The 8,754-nt window shown below is 34.9% G+C and overlaps 1 protein-coding gene across 4 annotated transcripts in view; it reads right to left on the bottom strand.

Annotated features, from left to right (window-relative positions):
- Positions 1-8,754, bottom strand: part of LOC110098771 (uridine kinase-like protein 4) — a 114,287-nt gene that overhangs the window by 86,103 nt on the left and 19,430 nt on the right. For 2 of the 4 annotated variants that reach the window (XM_020825698.2, XM_020825720.2), the window contains exon 1: positions 3,796-4,150. The exons of the other annotated variants lie outside the window; for them this stretch is intronic. The gene's annotated coding sequence lies outside the window, so the exon portion shown is untranslated. Of the gene's footprint in view, positions 1-3,795; positions 4,151-8,754 lie in introns of those variants that run through there. 4 annotated transcript variants of the gene reach the window in all.

The following is an 8,754-nucleotide window of genomic DNA, read 5'->3' as shown; positions in this document are numbered from 1 at the left end:
CGTCTATCCTAGTTGGATGAATTTGTTCGATTACACTACTAACACTAGGAGACCACTGTCGACCCTAACTGAAACTACCTACAGAAGTGTCCTGGTAGCTAAGAATGTCTTCATTTCTCCCCCTACACCAGTTCCCTTAGACCAAACACTTTAAAACCCCTCTTCTCGTGACTCGTCCACCTTTTCTAGCTATGTGTTTGTGTGAGTTAGTATGTTGTGTGTGTGTTTTGTAGTATATTGTCCGCCAAAGTTATTTCTGCTTAAAACTTTTGGGTAAGCCTTAATTCCTGTCATTCGTCATGCATACCAGTTCTTTTGCATATGCATTTACATCTCATCTCCAGGAGCTTTATAAAGAAACTAAAAGAAGAATTGAACAAAGTAACTCCAATTATAAGCTTATTTCAGATCACAAGAAAAGATTTAAAGAATTCGAGGTTGGAAACTTTGTGATGGTACGGATCCCTCCGTGAAAAAGTTGCATGATATAAGCGTCGGACCTTGAAGATAATGTCAAAGATAAATAGTAATGCTTATATGCTGGACCCCCCTAAGGGTTAACTTCAATCCTACATTTAATATAGAAGATCTAGTAACCTTTGAGGGACCCGAGTTGAACCCTAATAATCCAATTCAAAATAAGCCTTGTGAAAACCTACCAAGTGAGATCCCCCCAGCCTTACTCCACTCCCCAATTTACCCCACTTACTCATAGCGGAGAAGATTGAAGCATTAATAGATGATGAGATCATTTTCACAAAGGAAGAAGGTCACCGCAGGTACATAGTTCATTGGAAAGGGAAATCGGAGACGGAGGACATGTGGATTGATCGGGAGGAGCTGCAGTGAGTGGACCCCGGCTTACAAGAGTGGTACGAGAGTTCTACATATGATTACTCGACGGGGTCGAGTTTTCTCCCACCTGGGGAGAATGATGAGGACATCGTCAGCAATTTCGACACATGTACCATCAGAGACACCGGAGATCGACGGCCACGATCAGGAGTTTTATTTTAAGTCATTTTATGTAGTAGTTTATTTTATTTTTCAGTTTTTCCGTTTTTACACTTATGGGTATTTGGCCGCTATTGTAGCCCAAGGAGCATTTTAGTCTTTTGTTTCCTTTCTCATTTTGAGGCCTATATATATGATCATTTCTTATGTAATGAGGATGATGAACAATTGAATGAGAATTTTAGTTTATTTCTTCTTACTCTTCTTGCATGAGAGCAAGAGAGAAGTGAGAGAGAAAGCCAAAGGTGAGGGCAAAAGCAATACCCACCAGCCATTAGAAGAGTCCGTGGCTCGTGGTTTATCCCCTTCATCCCGCTCTTCTTTCTTTCCCCAACCCGCCGGCCCTAGCTCTTCCCATAGCCGCCGACTACACACCCGTTCTCGTATCCCACACATCATTTCATCCACTAACTTTCTCCACTTCAACTCCAAGCTCCTTTAAGATTCCCAACCCGACGGCAAAAGCCCCTCCTCCTTTGGCCGCCGGCCACATGCTTGCCTCAAACCATAATGATGAAATCAATCATCATGATGGCTCCTTGATCGATGTCTCGCATTAAATTGAGGAGTTACCGAATTTTGAAATTCAAAAACTTTCCTTATTTGCGAAATCTAAAAGAGGAAAGTTTTCAAATTCAAATTTCAAATGAAACCTAATTGGAGGAGTTATTAATTCCCCTCCAACTTTTCGTTCCTTTTTGGAAAGAGCTTGGTTCCCCCTTTAATCCCTCCTCCTTCCCCTCTACATGCCGCCAGCCTCCTATGAGGCTTCCCCTCACTAATTGCCACATTAAACCCCTCCTTCATTTGAAATTAAAACAATAATTTCAAATAAATCTCCCTCCCAAATTTTCAAATCCTGAAATTAATTTCAAATTTTGAATTAAAACTCCTCCCCCTCTCTCTTCAAAACCGTCGGCCTCCCCCTCTTTGCTCCCCTCATTAACTCCCCCATTCAAGGCATTAATGCCTTTGATTTGAAATTCAAATTCAAGTCAATTCCCTCCCAAACCTAATCAAATCTGAAATTAATTCTCAGATTTTGATTAATCTCCCATACACTCCACTAAACCTAATCTCTCCAAACCCTAGCCCCTCTCCCACAATCATCCTCCACCACTCCGGCCACCTATCCAAGGACGACGATCCTAGGTGCCTTCTTCCTCGGAGTGACCTCGACTCTAATGTGGATAATCTTCTCTCGCCAAAGCCTAGTGTAGTTAAGTGATCAATCCCCGAGGTGAAACTCTCATTATTAAATTGTGGATTGTTAGCTAATAGTTCTTCTCATTGCTACTATTTTTGTTTATCTACTAGATTTGGTTACTCTACATGTGCTCCTTCGCCTAAGCAAGTAGAAAACTAAGATTCTTTAATGAATTTGCTTATTATTTCAATAAGTTATTAATTGAGATTTCATTGTCAATTATTTTTAAATTTCTTATCAAGCTCCTTTTGCATGTGGTTTTACATCAGTAATACACCAAAAACATCCAAATTACTTGCTAACATGTTTACATAGTCGAAATAATGCTCGAGTTAGCAAATCTTGAAAACACGATGAACAAGCAACAAAATGAATCAGGATCAATTTAGTCAAGCAAGTTGAGGACGAACCAAGAATAAAGATGTCATGCGAATTGCGCTTTTGAACCGAGTATTAATGAGCATGAGCAAGCAAGAGCATATCAACGCACAAACACATATGTATACATGAATCAAGTTTGTTAGAGGCATTTTGTGACGAGGGAGAGACAAATAGCAGGAGGAGAATCACAAGCAACCTAAGAAGTAGTGTGATTAACAGACGAATGATGAAATCAGTGAATTGCAGGAGGTTAAATGGGGCGCGAGCAACGAAGCAAAACAGAAGAATACTTTCAAATCTTCACAACGATCTTAACTAACTTGAGAGTCAAAGAAGGATGGTATCTCATGGATCTTCACAGAATCCTCCAAGGGATCCTTACGAATCATTTGCCAACATACGACAAGACATGAAACAGAGACAATTTTGAGTGTTGCCTCCAATGTCATGCCAAATAGAGTTGCGCACTAATTGCTTGCTATTCTTTGAAGAGTTCTATTCATTATATGAAAAAATAGGTGACATACAAATCAACAATTTTCATCTTCACTTAAAGCCAAACTTTTCACTTGCTTTCATATTCTATGTTTCTTCTATAATCTCTGATACCAATATTTAATTCTTTGGTTCTTTAAAATGCAAATCCACGGCATTAACAGCAGACTTTTCCTCTATCGGAATTTGTGTTATCCTATCAGTTTTCAAAAGTTTGCGCCAACCTTGACTCAAGGTATCATTCCACCAAAATCATGCTTCCAACCTTAATTCAGAATCAACACGATAGAATATCACACCTTGATTGACTACATTCCCGAACATTAGAAATCAATCGAAAACGAAAAAAAAAAAAAGAGGCGAAATAATTTTTAATTGGAAAAAGCAATCAAGCAGAACGATTAGGGAACCACAAGTAATATCGAAATCGCTACACAACACCTAAAACTCCCTTAACTCAAATAGTAGCAATTTTCAATAATGAGCAGCGGCAATCAATAACCGGCACAGTGAAAATTTTAAAATTGAACGAAACAACCGCCATATAACACGTAAGAAGAACGCCATTCGCAATGCCTCTTTTCGGAGTACAATACCGACAAGATGCCCAGCAAGGCCCGATATATCGGCTATATCAAAAAAAAAGTTCAATGCTTGGATGATTGGATCCAAGAAAGTTCGGGTCCAAAATGACAAACCTACAAATGGCCGGAAGCGTCCGATAACAGTGGATTTCAGATCAGTAAGATGATCCCAGATAACCCAAAGAAGAGGTCTTCTCCAGAGTCGAAAGGTTCCTTGACGGTGCAGGAAGTCAACTGAATCCAGACCTCGCCACACGTGAAACAACTCCGAATGTGCAAGATTCAAGCACCTTCCAAGCGCTCGAAGGAGACAAATCTCTAAACAATTTGTCTCACCGAGGACGCTCAACCGACGCCTCTTGATGCGTGACACCTGTAACGTCTTCTACGCGGCCCCGGAGCCGCAGAAAGCGCCGCGCTAACCAGAACTGCTAGCTATCCGGAAGAAGTTCTTAGCGGTGCTCGGATGTTCGGGCTGGAGCAACTCGAAATTTTTATAGCCGTACGATGTGACATATATATCGATGATAGGGCCCTCTATCCTATGACCAGTGGGCCCGTAGCCACGTGGCATTCTTGAGTTGATCAAGTACGTGTTTTGTGCAAGGAAGCGGTCAGGGGATTTGTATAGAAAGTGATTTCCATTAGTACCGAAATCCACTGCACCAATCGGCTACCATCTCTTCTTGGTGGACCCGCCTTGTGCTTCCACGTACGGAGACATCATAAAATAATTAATCTTACAGCTATCAATGTATTTTTAAAAGAACTGCCATTGAAATTTCGTTATCTTTGCATTAATGAAGGCTTCAGCTTGGACTTAAGAACCATCAATAGCATAAACAAAAAACACAACTCTCCTTAGCCTATTGGTTGGGAGCTTAGGCTTCCAACTAAGAGGTTCAAGGTTTGAATTCATGTGTATGCATTGTGTGTGTGAGTTTGCCTTAAATGGCCTAAATGTCCAAAAAAAACAAAAAACTAGTGCGAGAATTTTAATAATTTTTTATTTGATAGTTTTTGGCTGTATACTGAAGTTAGTTTTCAGCTGTATTCATTAAATTTATTTTGAAGTGAAGCTCATTTTATAAAAATAAATTGTAAACCTAAATTGGTTATATAAAATTTTAGGGAAATTTACTTACATATCACTTTATTTCATGATATTTACATATATAACATCCAAAACATTAATATTACATGCCTACCACTCATATAAAATTTTAATATCAAATATATCACTTTTATAATTCATTCATATCATTTATATCATCTTATAAGCTTCAATATTTCATTCCATGAACTCAAATTTGTTCTATGGGTGGTAGACATGTAATATTAATATTTTAAGTGTTAGATATGTAAATAGTATGAAATAAAGTGATATGTATATAAATCCCACAAAATTGTAACTATGTTGTACATACATACATAAAAAATAAAAAATAAAAAATAATTAAAAAAAAACTATGTTATACATACCAAAAGATTTATATTAATAATTTAGCAACTCCTTTAATAGATTGTTTTAGTAAATTTTTAAAATAAGTAAAAATTAGTATATGAATCATCCTCATTTCAAGAATTGTAGCCCTTTGGCACTTTTAGGTGGTAAGGAAGTGAGTTTCTGATTTGGAGCATAGGCTTTCTGAAGATGAAGTCGAAGTACAACCTAATCTAACATGTAAGGAAGAACCTAAGCTCATTGTGGCCTATGACATGAAACAGTTAAGAAAAAAACAAATTTCTATAGTAAAAAATCAATGGTAGAATAAATCAGAATGAGAGGCAACCTCAAAGAAAGAAGCAGGAAATGAGGATGTTATATCCAGAGTTGTTCTAAGTATTGGCTTTTATATAAATATCGAGGAAGACATTTTTTGTAAATAGAGGAGAATGTAATAATTATTGTTTTAGAAATAAATCAACCCAATTTAAACATGGTAATAAGTTCATATGTGCCCTTGTGTATGTTAAATGTCTGTAAAATTTCAAGTTATTAAATGCTTATTAAAGTCTACACAAGTCTAGGGTTAAGTTAGAAAAGAGTGGAAAAGTTAAGTGCGGAAAGCTTCTTGGGAACACTGGCGATGTATGTGACTACACTACTTGCTCTATTTAAGACTTTGGTAAGTTTAGTTAGGCGAGCACTGTGTTGTTGTACATGGTGGCGATGCGGCGCTTTCCTTTCTATATGATGGCAATATTATAGAGAACGTTGCGGTGCTGAGAAAGGGAATGTATCGATGATGTTGCATCAAAGAAGGAAGAAGCTGAGAAATAGGAGAAGAAGACAAAAAAAAGAGAAATTAGGTTTCAGATTCCGCAAAACCGAATTCATCCATCAAGCAAGTTAAGAAAAATGTTTTGCTCAAGGTACCTCTCAAGATCCTATTTCTTATTTCAAGTTCGACACTTGTAAGGTAATTTTTGGGTTTTAAATGATTTTATGAAGTATGAGAAACTTTCCATTATTTAGTTTTTAGTATATTATAAAATACTCTATTGTAATCATTTTAACAATAAGAAAGTGAATTTTCACCAATTGATTTTGTCTGTGCAAAATTTTGGTTATTTTATGATGAATATGATATTTTTTTGTATTGGTTACCGGTTACCCAATACTTTAAAATGATATTTTAAATGTTCCCAATGAAAAATCTTTCATGTGGAAAATGTTAAGTATATATGTAAATTCCACATGTATTCTCTACTAAAATATTATATACAACAATTCATGCATGTTTATATTCATGTTAAATGTTGAATAAATATGTCAAATATGCTAATATCTTCATATAGCATAAATTTTAATATGGGATATGGTCAAGTGTACTACAAGTAATGTTATAAGGGCCCTTACATGTCTCCATTTTTATTTTGCTCTGCTATGTTTCTATTTATATTTTCATTTCTCCATTTGTCTTGTGTAGACATGACATGATCAACGGAGTTATAAGTAGAAGTGAAGTTATAAAGAGAATTGAGCTAGGTCTACTCTACTCCATCTGCCTTGTACAAGTGTGGGCTGACTAAGAGAGGTATAAGTGGAAATAGAGTTATAAGTATGTATAGAAAAATGTGCATATTTTATTTTAACTACATATCATTTTCTATGACTTTGATTATGATTTAATTATTCCAAATCATTGCTCTGATACAACTATGTAATACTCCAATGTATGATGGAAGAATTGAAATCTAATCCTACTTATCTCATCCTAAACACAAGACATACCAAAGCCGCTAAACATCCAAAGTTATAATGAAATAAAATATACACAAAATTATAATTCATATTTCTTTCAAAATAATCATTTTTTAATAGTTCATAATACATGTAAAATATCAAAATACATAAATGAATGCTAAATTATCAAAAGAGTACATTTATTAAGCTAGCTCTTGACGAACTCCAACCTCATTAACTTTACTCAGCTGAAATTTTCTCTTTTCCTGAATAACATATAACATACAAAGTGAGCAACTACTTGTTAGTAGGCTATCCAAAGTCCTATCATGGAAATCAATGTCCACATTTTCATTTATATGAAAAAATAATTTTATAATTTATTTAGATAATATTTATAGTTATAGTAAAGAATGACTTGGCCTTCATAAAACAATAACAATAGATTTACTTGTACTTATATATTTAACTTTATCGGAAGGACGACATGTATATTACTTGAACTTGAACATACATATGAAACATAAACTTGAACACAGCATGGGCATTACTTAAACTTACTTGTCAACATCATAAACATTTACTTCATCTTTACTTCATTTTTAACATAACTTTGAACATAAGTGTTAATATATATTACTTAATAAATTGGCAATGCAATATATAAAACATGATATGAAATTGCCCCAATGTTTGCTTATAACTTCACTTCAACTTATGCCTTCTTTGGTCAACCCACATCTGCACAAGGCAGATGGAGTAGATTTAGCCCAATTTCTCTTATAATTCTACTTCCACTCATAATTCCCTTGATCATCTCACACCCGCAAAAGGCATATGGAGGAATAGAAATATAAATAGAATAGAGCAAAACATAAATAAAGATATGCAATGGTCTTTATAATATTACTTGTAGTTCACTTGAATATCTCTTATATCAGAATTTCCACCATATGAATACAAAATGCACATGTATATATTAACATGCAATATGCATATGCAAATATTAACATATATAACATATGAAGACTAATGTTCCTATAATACAATTAATTATGAAGGCTTTCCTTCGTAAGAAATTTAAGACCCCATATAAAATAAACCCCATCATACTTAACTACAAAATATGATGGGGGAAAATTATTATTTTGAAAAAATTAAAATTAAAAGACGATCATTATCTTCATACTCAAATAGTTAATAGTAAATGATATTTTCTTTCCATGGAAAGATACATCATTTATTATTACAACTTTGACTATGAAACTAATGAAAACACGTCTAGATTATCATAGATGAATATATGATCGAACAATATTTTTATCCTTTGAGGTCATACGTAATTCCTTCTTAAATTTAACTATGATAGTTAGGATAAAAATTTTAATTTTATAATTTGAACCCATTAGAGAATGATATTTTCACATTCTGAGGAGATATGTTGTTCATAATGACGTATTTAATTTCAAAATTAAAAATTAAAAAAAATCTATACTTAAATTTTCCAAAAAAATATAATTACAATTCATTATATGCTTCTCGAGTAACTAGTTGAATATGCATGATTGTTCTATAGTGACCAATATATTTGTAAGGGTTAAAGGACCCATTATAAGAGTTTATGGTAGGTAATTTAAAATCCATTGGAATATAGTATTGAATGATAGCTTCAGTTAAGGTCGAAGACTACTAAAAATCTCGATGATGATGTGAGACCTCGTTCCCTTACTGTTCCTCTCTGACTTGGATTTTCCTCCCAGGATCGGCCGGGACGATATTGAGATCGTCCAGGCCGATCTGTACTGTTCAAAATATCGTCCTGAGAATAGTTCTGGGAACCGTTCAGGCCGATTGATTTTGGTCTGATCGTCCCAGGACGATCT

The sequence above is a fragment of the Dendrobium catenatum genome, unplaced genomic scaffold (genome assembly GCF_001605985.2).
Source record: "Dendrobium catenatum unplaced genomic scaffold, ASM160598v2 fragScaff_scaffold_249, whole genome shotgun sequence".
NCBI lineage: Eukaryota > Viridiplantae > Streptophyta > Magnoliopsida > Asparagales > Orchidaceae > Dendrobium > Dendrobium catenatum.
The sequence above is the reverse complement of the archived record's forward strand: the minus strand, read 5'-3'. Positions and strand labels throughout refer to the sequence as shown.